At 35.3% G+C, this 15,186-nt stretch overlaps 1 protein-coding gene across 3 annotated transcripts in view; it reads left to right on the top strand.

Annotated features, from left to right (window-relative positions):
* The window catches only part of FRS2 (fibroblast growth factor receptor substrate 2), a 112,492-nt gene that overhangs the window by 45,238 nt on the left and 52,068 nt on the right, over positions 1 to 15,186 (top strand). For 2 of the 3 annotated variants that reach the window (XM_058682153.1, XM_058682154.1), the window contains exons 2-3: positions 5,750 to 5,845; positions 7,349 to 7,391. The exons of the other annotated variant lie outside the window; for it this stretch is intronic. The gene's annotated coding sequence lies outside the window, so the exon portion shown is untranslated. The remainder of the gene's footprint in view (positions 1 to 5,749; positions 5,846 to 7,348; positions 7,392 to 15,186) is intronic. 3 annotated transcript variants of the gene reach the window in all.

The following is a 15,186-nucleotide window of genomic DNA, read 5'->3' as shown; positions in this document are numbered from 1 at the left end:
TTTGTATAAATCTCCTTGTTATGTAAATCTCCTTGTTATGTATAATTTTGAAGACACAGAAGAAAATTAACTCTGAAAATATTTACCTTGATGTTCTACATAGAATCTCATGTTAAGATATCATATTGTTTCTTACTAAGAAATACATTTTATATCATGGACAGCATGTGTGTAGCATGTTTGTATACAAAACGAAAGTTTTAAAAAATAACAGTAATTCATGCTTTGTGTGTGAGTGCCAGGGGAAAGGACAGAGAAAGAGGCAGACATTAACTGTAAGGAGACATTGTATTTATGATAAAGTTTTTAGAAATAATACTCTGTACATGATGCATTTCCATTTTCTTAAAATATAAAACAAAATAGCAAATGCTGTAGGTGATGCCCCCAACATTGACCTCAAAACCCATTATCTTTATTTATAGTCTTTTTTTTTTTTTTTTTTTTTTTAAATGTTTACTTGATGAGAGAGAGTGAGTGAGCAGTGGAGAGGCAGAGAGAGAAGGACACAGAGGATCTGAAGTGGGCTCCATGCTGACAGCAGCGAGCCTGATGTGGGGCTCAGACTCATAAACCTGAGGTCATGACCTGAGCCGAAGTCTGACGTTCAACTGACTTAGCCACCCAGGCACCCCTCTCTTTATAGTCTTTTTTAAAAAAAAAAATTTTTTTTTAACGTTTTATTTATTTTTGAGACAGAGAGAGACAGAGCATGAACGGGGGAGGGGCAGAGAGAGAGGGAGACAACAGAATCGGAAGCAGGCTCCAGGCTCTGAGCCATCAGCCCAGAGCCCGACGTGGGGCTCGAACTCACGGACCACGAGATCGTGACCTGAGCTGAAGTCGGACGCTCAACCGACTGAGCCACCCAGGCGCCCCTCTTTATAGTCTTAATGACAGGTCTGCACACAAAGTATTTTGTTGTTCTGAAACACTAAAATCCTAAGGGTTTTTTTTTTCTTTTTTTTTTTTTAAAATAAGGTTGTTATCAGTGCCCTGGGGGAGAGTGTATCCTTGCCTTTTCTTCCTTTCCCTTCATTGTTCCTAACTATCAGTGCAATGAATTAAAATTGTGAGAGAGATAATTTTTAAGTGTTAATTTATGCTGAAAATTCTCAAGTCACAGTTAAGTATTTAGAAGACTAGCATATGTATTTAGGCCTTTGGAAACTTTAGATTATCAATCTGTTGAGTCTCTTCTCTGTAAAGGAGTATTTAAATGGCATGTTTTTAATCAATGGGGATAATTTGTTCCAAGGAATTTTCACTTTCTCCAAATAACTGAGGACATTAGTGAAGCAAGGCTACCTTTCTTGGGTGATGTGTCCTGATAAGTAGTTGGCCTTTTTATTTTACAATAGGTATGTTACTTTTACTGTGTCCTAGGTGGTGGGTACACCTAATAATAAGTTAACATTTCTGAGAGAAATAATTTTCTGATAGAAGACTCATTAAAAATCAGATTCTGTTCAGTATAAAGAACTGAGGCCAATAAGGGTCATCCCATGGAGTCAGGAACTAAGGTGTTCCACATGAGAGAATTTTCTAGAAAAGGAAAATTAGAAATCATAACTAATAATTTTGTTGCAAATTTTAAGAAATTAATGGGATACTTTAATGTATATATTTGTATGTATCCATATACCTATATCGTGCGAGAGAAATGTTTCAAACATCCCCAAAAGTACAGAAACTGTGTGGAAAAACATTTATGTACTCAATAAATCTTAATGTTTCTTCCTTGACTTCTCAGAGTGTATGGAACAGCCATCAGTGACTTAGAGGTGATTGTGAATGAATACTAATTAGTGACTGTAGTATGACTAATTTACTTTTACTCAGTTCCCTCAGATCTAAATGTAGCATATTTTTCTGATTCGTCTCTTAATGCCAGAGGTTTCTTATTAATAGGTAACAGTGAACTTTCCCCTTTTGTCCTCTTACCTAAAGCAACTTTGGGAGAATGGAACACATTTCTTAAATGAGCAGCCTGGATTTATTTACATGTCATTCTTATAGGACAGATGTGGTATTTGTGACTAATACTTTTATTCTATTTTACTGCAGATTATAATAGTGGAAAGAAAGATCTTGCATCCTGGACCTGTTTCTGGTTTGGACAAGTTGTTTAACTACTCTGGGTACTTTGTTAATACCTTTCCCATAGAGAAGTTCTGAGAATTAAGTGAGCTAATGTAAATATCTGGCACAGAAGTTGCTCAAGAAAGGTTACTTTAATATCACTAGCCTTCTTTCAAGTGGTTGAACTTGCTAAAGTCTGATTTCTAAATGAGTGGGGGTATTTCAGCACAAAAATACTCAGACTTCTCTTTACCTCCCTCCCTAAACAAAGCAGATTTTAACATTAAATTTCATCATCCAACCCTTAGAACCCTTGCAGATTTTTTTCTTGTACTCTTGGTTTATTTTTGTACCTAAGGTTTGATAGGCACATAACAAATGCTTTGTGAACATTAAACTAAGTGAAAAAGGATTGTTCAGATGAAAGGTATGTGGATAAGTCAGTTTTTGGGCAATTCTAGAGAACTCTTGCCAGAACTGGTATCTTTGTTTTGGTCTTCAGAGACTATTAAATGTGATCACTGAGTCATACTTGCTGTTTTCTCTGTCCCCTGGCTATATCTCTTAAGATTCTGAAGCTTGCCAGCCACAGGATGTTTAAAAGGCAGAGTAGGCTTTAGCCCAGGGGGAGTTTGTTTATTTAAAGAAAAATAATTAAGTTCAAACATCCCTACCATGTCATAGCTAGTCTGGTCATGTTAAAGTTAGTTCTTTTGATTCTTTCTGGTGGTCATGGTGCCTAAAGATAACAAATTCGAAAGTAGTTTAAACTTTTGAAATTACTTGGAACTTTATAATGTAATCCCAAACAGAAGTCCCTAAAGGAGTGGGGGGAAAGGGCCATTTATTTTGCTAGTTGTTTTTTAATGAGAGTCATTTAATTCACATCATTTACTACTCCTTCCTAGAGTTATGGCACAGATGATTTTATTAAAAACAAAACCAAAAAAAGAAAAAAAACGCACTATGGTGGTTATATCTTTATTAATTCTTTGAAATTGGGACCATAAGAATCTTTTAAAAGGGACAGTATAGGAGCACCTGGGTGGCTCAGTCAGTTGTGTCCAACTTTCACTCAGGTCATGATCCCATGGTTTGTGGGTTCCAGCCCCACATCAGGCTCTGTGCTGACAGCTCAGAGCCTGGAGCCTGCTTTTGGATTCTCTCTCTCTCTCTCTCTCTCTCTCTCTCTCTCTCTCTCTCTCTCTCTCTCTCTCTCTCTCTCTCTCTCTCTCTCTCTGCTTATGTTCTGTCTCTCTCTTTCAAAAATAAATATTTAAAAAAATTAAAAAAATAAAAGGGGCAATATAGTCTTACAGATGTTTAGACACAAAAGATATGGTAATTGGTGATGTTCATATTTCAGATGATTATTATCTCCAGAATATTTCTCCTTGCATATTCTCTGCCAGATAAGAAAATCAGAGACAGATATTTTGGCTTGCCTAGGGTACCAGGACCTGTCTCTTTGATGAGATAACTTGATAACTTGTAAAAACCAAGTCCTAGAGGAAGTAGAGGAGGTATAAGACCCGTATCTGCTTTTCTGGGCAGAGGGAAATGCAGGTCCTGAGGCCTTGAAGTGAGAATGTGCTTGAAGTGTTTAAGGAAAGGAAAGAGGCCAATGTGGCGAGAATGGAGTGAACAAGGGGGAGAGTAGTAGGAGATGAGGTTAGAGAGATGTGGAAGGGATATTTCAAATCATGGTCCTTATGGCTGTTGTAGGGTTTTGGCTTTTAGGCTAGTAAGATGGACTCAATTAGAGGCTTTGAGCAGAATGATATGATCTGACTTTCTTTTGAAAATGACTAATCTGATTGACTTGTTGAGATGAGCAGAGGGGGAGACTGGGAGATCGAATAGGGAACTATTAGAGTAATGCAGATGAGAACTAAGGTGGCATGGACCATGGTGGTCAGATTGGAAGTGTTGAAAGTAGTAACATTATGGATGTCTTTTGAAACTGGAGCTCCTGGGATGAATACGTAATGGATAGTGATGAGTATTTCTGCACATAATGTTTGATTGACCCATTTTTAATGATGTTAAGATTAATCACTGGGTTCAAGTTTTGTCGACCGGATTTAGCCATTATGAGGTTTCCCATCAATCTTTTACCTAATGGTTTTAGTAGCTGTTGATCATTTTTTTTTATTAAAATTTTTTAATGTTTATTTTTGAGAGAGAGAGAGAGAGAGCACGTGCATGTGCAGGAGCAGGGGTGGGGCAGAGAAAGAGGGAGACACAGAATCCAAAGCAGGCTCCAGGCTCTGAGCTGTCAGCGCAGAGCCCGATGCGGGGCTCAAACCCACAAACCGTGAGATCATGACCTGAGCCGAAGTTGGATGCTTAACCAACTGAACTATCAAGGTGCCCCAAGAGCATACAAGTTTTAAAAAAAAGAATACCCCACCTGCAACATTTAGCAATCATTTGTCTAGCAGTTCCCTTTTAGGAGTTTTCCCCAAAGATTCCAAAAACAAAATTACAAATTCCTCGAAGGCTGGTAGCATCGATTGATTGATTGATTGTTTATTTTTGAGAGAGTGGAGGAGGGGCAGAGAGAGGGAGAGACCGAGGGATCTGAAGCAGGCTCCGTGCTCTCATTGCAGATCCCAGTGCGGGGCTTGAACTCACACACTGTGAGATCATGACCTGAGCCAAAGTCAGACGCTTAACTGAGTAAGCTACCCAGGCACCCCTCATGTCTTATCTTTTAATTATGGGCTTTGTTTACTGGGGGAAGAAACAATAATGATGATGTAGTTGGCATTGATATCAGTGGTGTATATGTGGAGGGAATGGCATTTTGAGACTTTGCCGTTTTGAAATACTACCAGATTAAATATTTCATCAATTAAAGTTAAATCACTTGTCAGTTTATTCATTCTTTGAGTAAATATTTACTGAGCACTTACTGCATGGCAACCATTGCCTTAAGTGCTTAAAAGATATCTGTAAATAAAACCAGTAAAAATTCTCTCTGGATCTTACTTTCTATGGATGTGAGGGGGAAATTGGGATGCCTGGGTGGCTCAGTCCATTGAGTGTCCCACTTCTGATTTCGGCTCAGGTCATGATCTAATGTTTCACGAAATCGAGCCCTGCATCAGGCTCTGCACTGACAGTGTGGGATGGAGACTGCTTAGGATTCTTTCTCTTATTCTCGCTTCCCCTTTCCTGCTCGTGCTTTCTCTCTCTCTCTCTCTCTCTCTCTCTCTCTCTCTCTCTCTCAAAATAAATAAACATTCAAAAAAAAAGATGCAAGGGGAAATAGACAAACCTGTATAATTCATTTATTGTTTTCAAATGTGGGGTTTTAGAGTTCCTCTTCATCTTCCTTTTTCCCTTTTCTAGTCTGTAAATGGCATTCTTAGGGAGTTGCAAGACCCTGCTGGTGAGTGGAAGGCATTGAGGACTGAAGAATTATAGATCTTTATACTTAGTCTGTGTAACAGAAATGTGTAATTCTGGTCCTGTGGGACGATAGCCTATATTCCATCCTTCTCACCTCATCGTCAGCCCTGTTAATGTTTTTTATTAGAAGGTTGCTCAAGAATTGTTTTGATAGTTCCCTCTCTTGTAGACTCTAAAACTTAGAAAATTGTCCTTAAAGATTTTGTGTTTTTGTTATAATGTGTTCTTAATGACTACATCTTTATTTCAGAAATGACCATTAAGAAGTAGATGCCCAGATGCAAAAGTGATGAAACAGTCAGTTTGTCATAAAGTAAGATGCAGCTGTGGCTTTTCAACCAGATTAGTAAGTGTGGCGAAATTTTCTTTTTAAATTTATACTTATTTTATCTCCTTTGAAAAACATTTAATAAAAAGTATTGTGGACATTTTCTTAAGTGTTAACTTGTATTTCTGTTTTTACTTTGGATTGTAGTACAAATTGTAGTGTATGACTCTAGAAAATGTATGTCTGTGCTGTACCTTTTTAAGAACCATAGAAGTAATATTATAAAATCATAGTGTTAGAGGAGACATGTGACAAAGAGTCACTATAATACCACTATCCAAATATAGCTACTCCTAAAATTCTTGGATATTTGTTTTCCTTACCAGTTTTTGTTCTATACATTTAAAAAAAAAAAACAAAAAAACATTTTGCTCATAGTGTTATGAAGAGTGTGCTTCTTTTATATTTTAAAATTAAATTTGTGGAAGGGTAGGTGATGGGCATTGAAGAGGGCATCTTTTGGGATGAGCACTGGGTGTTGTATGGAAACCAATTTGACAATAAATTTCATATATTAAAAAAGTACTCTTCAATGTGGTATATATATATATATACACACACACACTATATATATATATATATATATATATATATATATATATATACATACACACACACACACACATATACATACAGTGGAGTATTACTCAGCAATCAAAAAGAATGAACTCTTGCCATTTGCAACTATGTGGATGGAACTAGAGGGTATCATGCTAAGTGAAATTAGTGAGTCAGAGAAAGACAAATATCATATGACTTCACTCATATGAGGACTTGAAGATACAAAACAGATGAACATAAAGGAAGGGAAGCAAAAAGAATATAAAACCAGGGAGGGGGACAAAACATAAGAGACTCTTAGATATGGAGAACAAACTGAGGGTTACTGGAGGGGTTGTGGGAGGGGGGATGGGCTAAATGGGTAAGAGGCACTAAGGAATCTACTCCTGAAATCATTGCTGTACTACATGTAACTAACTTGGATGTAAATTTAAATAAATAAATAAATAATGTATTCTTCAGGACAGAGTTTCTTATTGGGGTAATGAAAATGTTCTGCTATAATATGGTGGTGATGGTTACACAACTTTCTGAATATAGTATAAAAACCACTGAATTTTACACTTTAAAGAGGTGAATTTTGTGACCTATGGATTATACTTAAAAACTACCCTTCAGGCATCAAATCTTGGTGAGAGTAAAACCCAGTTGAGTACTGGTATTTTAGAATATGAAAATGTGCCAAGATATCATTGTGTACCTAGAAGAAATAATTTGGTAATCAGTGGAATAGTGTTTTTGTAATAATGAAAAATAATAAACATTATAAGTTTTATAGATATTTTAATAAAATATTAAAGTACTTTTATTATTAGAGACTTATTATCTCTTAAGCTTTGGTAATATCAAGTGTCATAATATTCTGAATGTACTGTATTAGCATTTTGTTATCTCTTCATTTTTAAGGGACTTCCTTTTTTGAAACTAACATTTCAACTTTTCTACCTGAAATTTTTTTAGGAACAGAATTGTATCTGTTTCTCTCAGAAGAGAATTCCACAAGGTAAGAAATTATTAATATAGTAATAAAACAAATATGGTCAAATACAGGCTTAATTGCTTTTGATTTTTTTAATCCTTTTCCCTATATTTATTTCATATCTTTTCTTGATTATTCCAAGATTATCACAAATTTGTTAGCTCCTTCTTCCTCAGAATTTTCAAACAAGATGCATTTCATCTTATTTGAAGTTAAGATTAAAAGGACGTGATAAAAGTCATCACCTTTTGACACTCAAATACTGCTTTTCATGGCATCTTCCTAGCATTATTAAGGAACTCATTCCTAGCGTTGTTAGGAGTGGGTTTGTCCATTTTAGGAAGAAAGTTCTCTTTTTCCATTGGGGCCCATTTACCTTTTACCTAAATGACTCAGGGCAGTAGAAGATTCATAGAAGCTCTTTTAGGGGCTAAGTTAAAGGAGATTATTTAGCTATGTTTCCACCTATGGAAATTATATAACTCCTGTATTTGGTTTAAAAAATGGAGTGCTTTCTACTGGGTAGATAAGAAAAGATTGAGTAGCATCTAGTATTAAAAAAAAAATCCTAAATGATCATCTTTACAATGGATTTTCAGTCATCATTTAGATTATTATACTCTTTGGACTGCTGAAGGATGAAATGTTCAACTGAGTATATATTGGTGTGCTCCTCTTGGTATGCCAAGAACTTAAAATCAGTTGCTTGGCCTTAAGAGATTACATCGTTTAAATTTTCTCAGGAACTCTTTGGTATAGGTAGTAGTGATCACTGCAGATTAATCTGACAACTGGAAAATGCTTATAAAGTGAATTATTCAGATCAATAACTCTCATTCTCCTTTTCAATGTAATGTGTGCTGAGGGGAACATGCACCCTCAAACACATCTTTCCCACAGATTTAATTAGGTCCGTTTTTATCCTGAGAACTGAAAACAGAGGGTTAAAATAAAGGGACCCACTGGCTGAAGAGGAGGGACGGGGAGCAATGCATCAATAGTTTTCACGTACAAGTTTCTTGTGTAGCTTTTCCCCTGTGTTTTTCTTCTACTTCTAGAGGCTTCAGGGAGTCCTGGAACCTGTGTGTAGCACTATCTGATCCTTTAGGGCACTACTCAAAGACAGTACTACAGGAGAAATCCAGATCCCCTTTTTCCTGGACCATCATGCTTAAAGCGAAAACAGAAATTTCCCAAGATTTAATCTTAGTGAACTTGATCTGTTACATCTTTGTCCCTCTTCTTTTGGAAAATGAAATTTGAATCTTCGACATTAATACAATGTATAATGTGTAATACATTGTATGACACATAATACAGTGTATGACAGTGATGGATCATAGTATCTGGTACCCATAGGGCTCCCCTGTAAGTGCTCCATAAATGTTTATTTTTATAAATGCCCAGATGCTCTTGTAACTTTATTTTAGAGTAGAAAATAATCAAAACATGATTATTCATATTTATGTAGTATCATCTTCCTACACAAAGGTTAAAAGGACAATGACAACTTTAGAAAAACTGTTGTTAATTGTGCACTAACGAATGGTTGAAATGATAAATTTTATGTTACATACACTTTACCACAGTTTAAAAAATTGTTTAAATTTTTGAGCAACTGGTTTATTATGAAAGAGGATAGCTATGTTTGAAATATTGAGTTAATGATATTCCTCAGTTTGTGTCATACCCATCCTCATTGGTTCATTAAAGGACTATTTTTCTGTTTTCCTTTGTAACTAGTTCCCATACATACTCAGGTGTCTCTTTAGATCATATAACTCTTTCACCTTTTACTGGTCCTCATATAAGTGACTTTTTAACATGTTTCATATCTATCCTTTTATGTCTTAGGAAAGGTTTTATTATTTTGTGTATTTTAATTATACGGTAGGTCTTAGTCCAATTCTTGTAGTCACCTTCGCCCACCTCACTCTTCTGTTTTTCTGAGATCTGGCCATGTTGTTGAATGTTCGTCTAATTTGTTTTGTCCAACTGGTACGTTGTATTTTAGGTTGTTTATTAAAATGAAACTGTTACATGTAAAATTCCTTAAATGTATAAGGAACATTACAATGAGCATTAAGAAAAGGCCAATTTGTGTTCACTTTTTAAATATTAGAATTGAATTTAAAGAATGTGAATTAGATGCGATGGAAGATTAGAGGAGATATAAACATCTGTTTCAGAGGCTGAGAATCTGTTAGAACAGTGAAAGGAAAAAATTGTGGGACCTAACAAAAACATCTATTTTTCTTCTAGAAACATTGTGTTAAAATGCTCAGGTCTCAGTGTTAGCCCACAAAAGCTTAATAGTTGAAAGATACCAGTAATATTTTGGAACCTCCTTATTACTGATTACCTATTAATTTCTACATATTATATTTGAACATTCATCTTACTTTGTTTTTAATTTCTTTGAAGCATAACCATGTTTTCTGAATCCACATCACTGAATCTAACACAGAAAAAAACAGTACAAATGCAGCTTTCTAAATTTGGGATGCAGAAACACAGTTTCATCTAGAGTAGCATATTATTAGCAGAAGCAACTTCTGTTGGATCCCCTAACTATAAACTGTCAGAGTGGGAACTTGGGAAGCTCCAAGTCCAAGGTGATGGTATGCCTTGCAGTAATGAAGAGGAAAGAGAGAGGAACACTCCTATGAGAGGATGGGGTGATCCCTGACTTTAGAAGAAGGGCAATGACAGCTGTGATCAGATCAGGGAATGGCTTCCATCACAGAGAAGAAGCTAAAGGTACCTTGTGGGGAGAAGTTTGTGTGGGAGGAGGATCTTAGGGGCACTTAGTTCTGGGGGCTAGGAGAAAATGTGCTACTAATTCAGTCATGAAATGGAAAAGGGTAAAGGAATTCATGTTTGCTAAAAGTGAAGTCAATGTTGAGGCTTTTTGAAAGAAGTAGTTATTTATATGTCAACACTTAAGTATTTATACAAGTTCTGGTGGGAAAACCAGTAACTCTTTTGTTGTTGTTGTTGTTGTTAAGTTTTTATTTATTTATTTTGAGAGAGAGAGCAGTGAAGAGGCAGAGGGAGAGGGAGAGACAACTGAGCCACTCAGGCACCCCAACCAGCAACTCTTGAAGTTAATATTGAGTTGGTATCCCATGCATTGTTGATTGAACACTGTTTTTAAAAGTAACAGTTCAGAGAATTATACATCAGATAACATAATCTCTTTCTCTAGTTTCATTCGTTTTTGAGTATTTTGTATGGCATAGTAATTTCATCAGTCTCACTTTGTTATATTAAGAGATGGCCTAAGTAAAACAGATAGTGTAGTATTCTCATTTTACAAATGATGCAACCAGAAGTGGACTTAGCTTTAGGTTCCCTATCAACTGATATTTTGCTCTAAATGGAAGATGTAATTACTAGTTTTAGACTAAAAGAAAATTTTCTAACCTGAAAGAACCTCATAGCCTAAAAAGTTTTAAAAAACACACACATATACAAACAAAAATATAGCCAGAGAGTAATTGATTGATTTAACCTTAAGGTTCACTAAAGCAACACTTAACAAATTCACTTGGATTTTGTTGGCTACTGTTATGTGGAACATTATTTCAGAAATATTTCCAATTTAGAACTATACATTTAGATATTTTTAAGTTTTGAACATGGCTGTTTACTTTGGTAAACAGACACTTTGGTGTCTAATTTTGATGGATAGGAGATTAGAATCCTCAATTTGTGGGAATGGAACAAGGAATTTGATCTCACATATTTCAGTACATAGTAATTCCCTCCCCCCAAGTCATTTGTAGTATGAAAATCAAGAAAACTGTGTTATAAACCTGTGTCTTTTATCCTGAGTGACTTAATTTGGTTCAGGCTAGCTTTAGTGGTATAAGTACAGATCAAGTTTGGTTTTGAATAGTCCAGTTTTATCCTAGGGCGTTCTAGGTCTGGAGTGTTTTTGGATATGCTAACCATTTGGTTTCAATACCTAGTTGACATTTGATCCTGTGGAAAGATTGTGAGAGATTTCACATGTAGGTGGTGGGATGAAGGAACACAGATTGACTCATAGTCTACTGAGTAGATTGGAGTTATAGGACTTTGAAGTTTAGCAGTGTTTTTGTTACTCAGAAATAAACTCTGATTTATTATTGTATGTTAAGACTTCAAATGTAATTTAAGTAAATTTCAACTTTAGAAAATGTGGATAGCTTTATCATTTTTATAAAAGAATATAGTTATTTCAGATACTCTTTGTTTCACGTTAAACTCTTTAGAATTCCATATGAGCTGCCTTTTTTTTTTTTTTTTAGCCACTTGCTTTCAGATTAAAACAAAACAAAACAAAACAAAACCAAAAAACCAAAAACTCAGAATAGGTTGAAACTTGACACAAATTGCTGCCACAGAACAAAAGTGCTGATCGAGTTAAATCAACCCCTGTAATGTGTATTGAAAAGAAAACCTCTCCTCTCTCCGCCAGTTTGAAGAACAAGCGTTTTTCCTGCCAAGAAGGGCTGACTTTAAATGGACCAGCTGTCCATATTAGGAGCACTGGGTTGCTAAGGTGACCATGGCTGTTTGGAGAAGAATGCAGCTGAGAGGGCAAGTTCTTGATGTGTGAGCTGAGGGAAGGAATGTGGTGTGATTGTGCATCATTCCTCCTAATCACATGCTCACAAAATGCTGTGTGGGCAGCATGTAGAAACTACAAATCTGAGTTGCTAGAGCTTGTGTGTGGTTAAAATCATTTTGTTTTCATGTGAGCAAGAGGCTTACAGTTTAGATGGAAAACGTCCACTTTGTATACATGTGTGTGTTTTGGGTGAAGAAGGAGAGGGTGTTTTGATGGTGGATGAAGTGGGAATGAATTTATTTTGCATGATGGACACACACTTCCGTATTGTAAAGCAAAAATTATACTGGGATAAATGTTCCTTCCAATTCATCCTTTCAGTCATATATACAGTGTTAATAGTTCCCCAAGTTCCCCAAGTGAAAGCTGTGTCCTTGTAATTGTAATAATTGTACTTATATAATATTAAGTAATTGTACTTATATTTTGGGCACTTTTAATTTCAGAATTATTTGAAAGTCCCAAGAATATGTTGTCTGTTTGGTCCATTTCTCCCCTCCCCCCTTTTTAAAATATAGTCTTACTCTTCCAAAGGGAGATTTTATCTTAATATATTGTGTTTCTTCCTTGAAGCATCCAAAGATAGGTTCTGGTATTTGGTAAAAAGTACGATTCAAGGGGCAGTGGGAAGTGTCAAACTAACAAGCCCACTTACCTGAAACACTTTTTAGATTTTACCATGGACATCATTGCTATTATTTGAAATGAGATATAGCCACATATATTGATATAAACACCTACTGAATGCACCATGAAGTTTTTTGTTTTTTTGTTTTAATCCTTGTTAACAAATCCTGACAATAACATGTTGATCTTTAATGCAGATATAAATATGTAATATCTTTAAGATGTGAAGTCATTGGACATTGGCAGCTCTGTATTAACATTAGCATCATATTCTTAATCAGATAGTCTACTTGCTCTGACATGGTTGCTGTTTAATTGATTTATTTATAAAATATGGAGGGAAATTAAAAGAGTAAAATAATTTGAGTATTGAATTCAGTTGGTTGTTCTCATGATATTCCTTGATAACTTTTGATGGCATTCTCTCAACTAAGTGCTTTATGGTTTTCACATTTAATCCTCAAATCTCCTAGTAACTGATTTTTTTGAGAGATATGGGACATGAATTCACTTTTTTCATACGGATAATAGGTTATCTCAACGCTATTTATTGAAATAGTTCTTCTTTTCTTCCCTGATATGTGAAATTTCCTGTCTCACAAATCAAGTTTTCACATGTGGGTAGTTTTATTTCTGTACTCTCTCTTCTGTACCCTTGGTCTTTTTGTCTACCCCTGAGTTATTACTGTACTATCTTAGCTACCTCAGATACTCAAATTTTTGTTTCTTGCCTTGTTCATGACTTCAAAAGGAATGCTTTCAAATTTCACCATTTAACATGATAACTTGTAAATTTTTTTTAAAGATGGTCTTTGCCAAATTAAAGAAGTTTCATTCTATTTTTCCTTGGCTAGGACTCTTGTTTTAAATCATGAATAGATGTTGTATTGAAAGGCTTTTGTATAACTTCAGTGATGATTAAAATTTTTTCTCCTTAATCTATTAATGTAGTCAGTTACATTGATTTTCAGATTAGGTTAACCAAGTATTCCTGGGATAAACCCAATATAGTCAAGTATGGATTCTCTTTTTTCATAATTATTGGATCTGGTTTGCTTACATTTTGTTTGGGATTTTTAGTGTTCATGAGTCAGAGTGGCTTTTAATTTTCTTTTCTTACATTATCCCAGTTGGATTTTCAACATATTGCTCACTCATTCATTCATCCTTTCATTCATTCATTTACTCATTCATAGAGCACATATAAGGGAAGAACAGAGAGAGAATCCACCCTGACAGTGTGGAGCCTGATGCAGGGCTTGAACCCTTGAACCGTGAGATCATGACATGAGCAGAATCAAGAGTTGGATGGTTAACTGACTGAGCCATCCAGGCTCCCCTAACATGTCTTTCTTTTTAAATGTTAGTTGTGGTAAAAACACCTATCATAAAGTTTACCATCTTACCCATTTTTAAGTGTACAGTTTAGTAGTGTTAAGTATATTCACATTATAGTGCAACAAATCTACATAACTTTTTCATCTTGCAGAACTGAAACTCTATACCCATTAACCACTCTTCATCTCCCCCTCCCATCGTCCTGGCAACCACCATTCTACTTTCTATTTTTGTGAGTTTTACTGCTCTAGATACCTCATATAAGTGAAATCATACCGTATTTATCTTTTTGTGCCTGGCTTTTCACTTAGCATAATGCAGCATGTATCAAAATTTTCTTTTTAAGGCTGAATAATATACCATTGTGTGTATAAACATTTTGTTATCTGTTCATCTGCCAGTGGACAAGTATGTTGCTTCCACCTTCTGGCTGTTGTGAATAATGCTGCTATGAATATGTATGTACAGATATCTCTTCTACACCCTTTCAATTCTTTTGGGTATAGACCCAGAAACGATACTGTTGATAATATGGTCATTTTATTTTTAATTTTTTGAGGAACTACAGTCCTGTTTTTTAATAGCAGCCACACCATTTACATTCCCACCAGCCATACGCAAGTGTTCCAATTTCTCCGTATCCTTGCCAACACTTATTTTCTGTTTTTTTTTTTTTTAATAGTAGCCATCCTAATGGTTGTGAAGTAATAGCTCATTATGGTTTTGATTTGCATTTCCTTAATGATTAGTGATGTTGATTCCTAATGATTGACTATCTTTTCATATGCTTTTTGACCATTTGTATATTTCCTCTGGAGAAATGTCTGTTCAAATTCCATTGTCCATTTTTTAATCAAGTTACTCTAATAGTTATCATTGTTGTTGCCGAGTCATACGGGTTCTTTATGCTAGGTATTAACACTCTTACCAGATACATGATTGGCAAATATTTTCTCCTGTTCCATAGGTTGCCTTTTCAGGCTGTTAATTGTTTCCTTTGATGCATAGAAGTAGTGTCATTAAGCTTTACCTATGGTTTTTTGGTAAGAGTATTATACTTTTAGGTCTTATATTTAGATCTTTATTCTGAGCTAATTTTTATATAAAGTCCTTTCTTCTGCATGTGGATATCCAGTTTTCTCAGCACCATATGTTAAAACGACTGTCTTTTCCTCCACTGAATGGTGTTAGCATCCTTTGTCTTGGTTGCGTTTCGGTATGAATTAGAAAGTGGTT

The sequence above is a fragment of the Neofelis nebulosa genome, chromosome 8, assembly GCF_028018385.1.
Source record: "Neofelis nebulosa isolate mNeoNeb1 chromosome 8, mNeoNeb1.pri, whole genome shotgun sequence".
Taxonomy (NCBI): Eukaryota; Metazoa; Chordata; class Mammalia; order Carnivora; family Felidae; genus Neofelis; species Neofelis nebulosa.
Note: the sequence above shows the minus strand (reverse complement) of the source record. Positions and strands in the feature narration are given on the sequence as shown.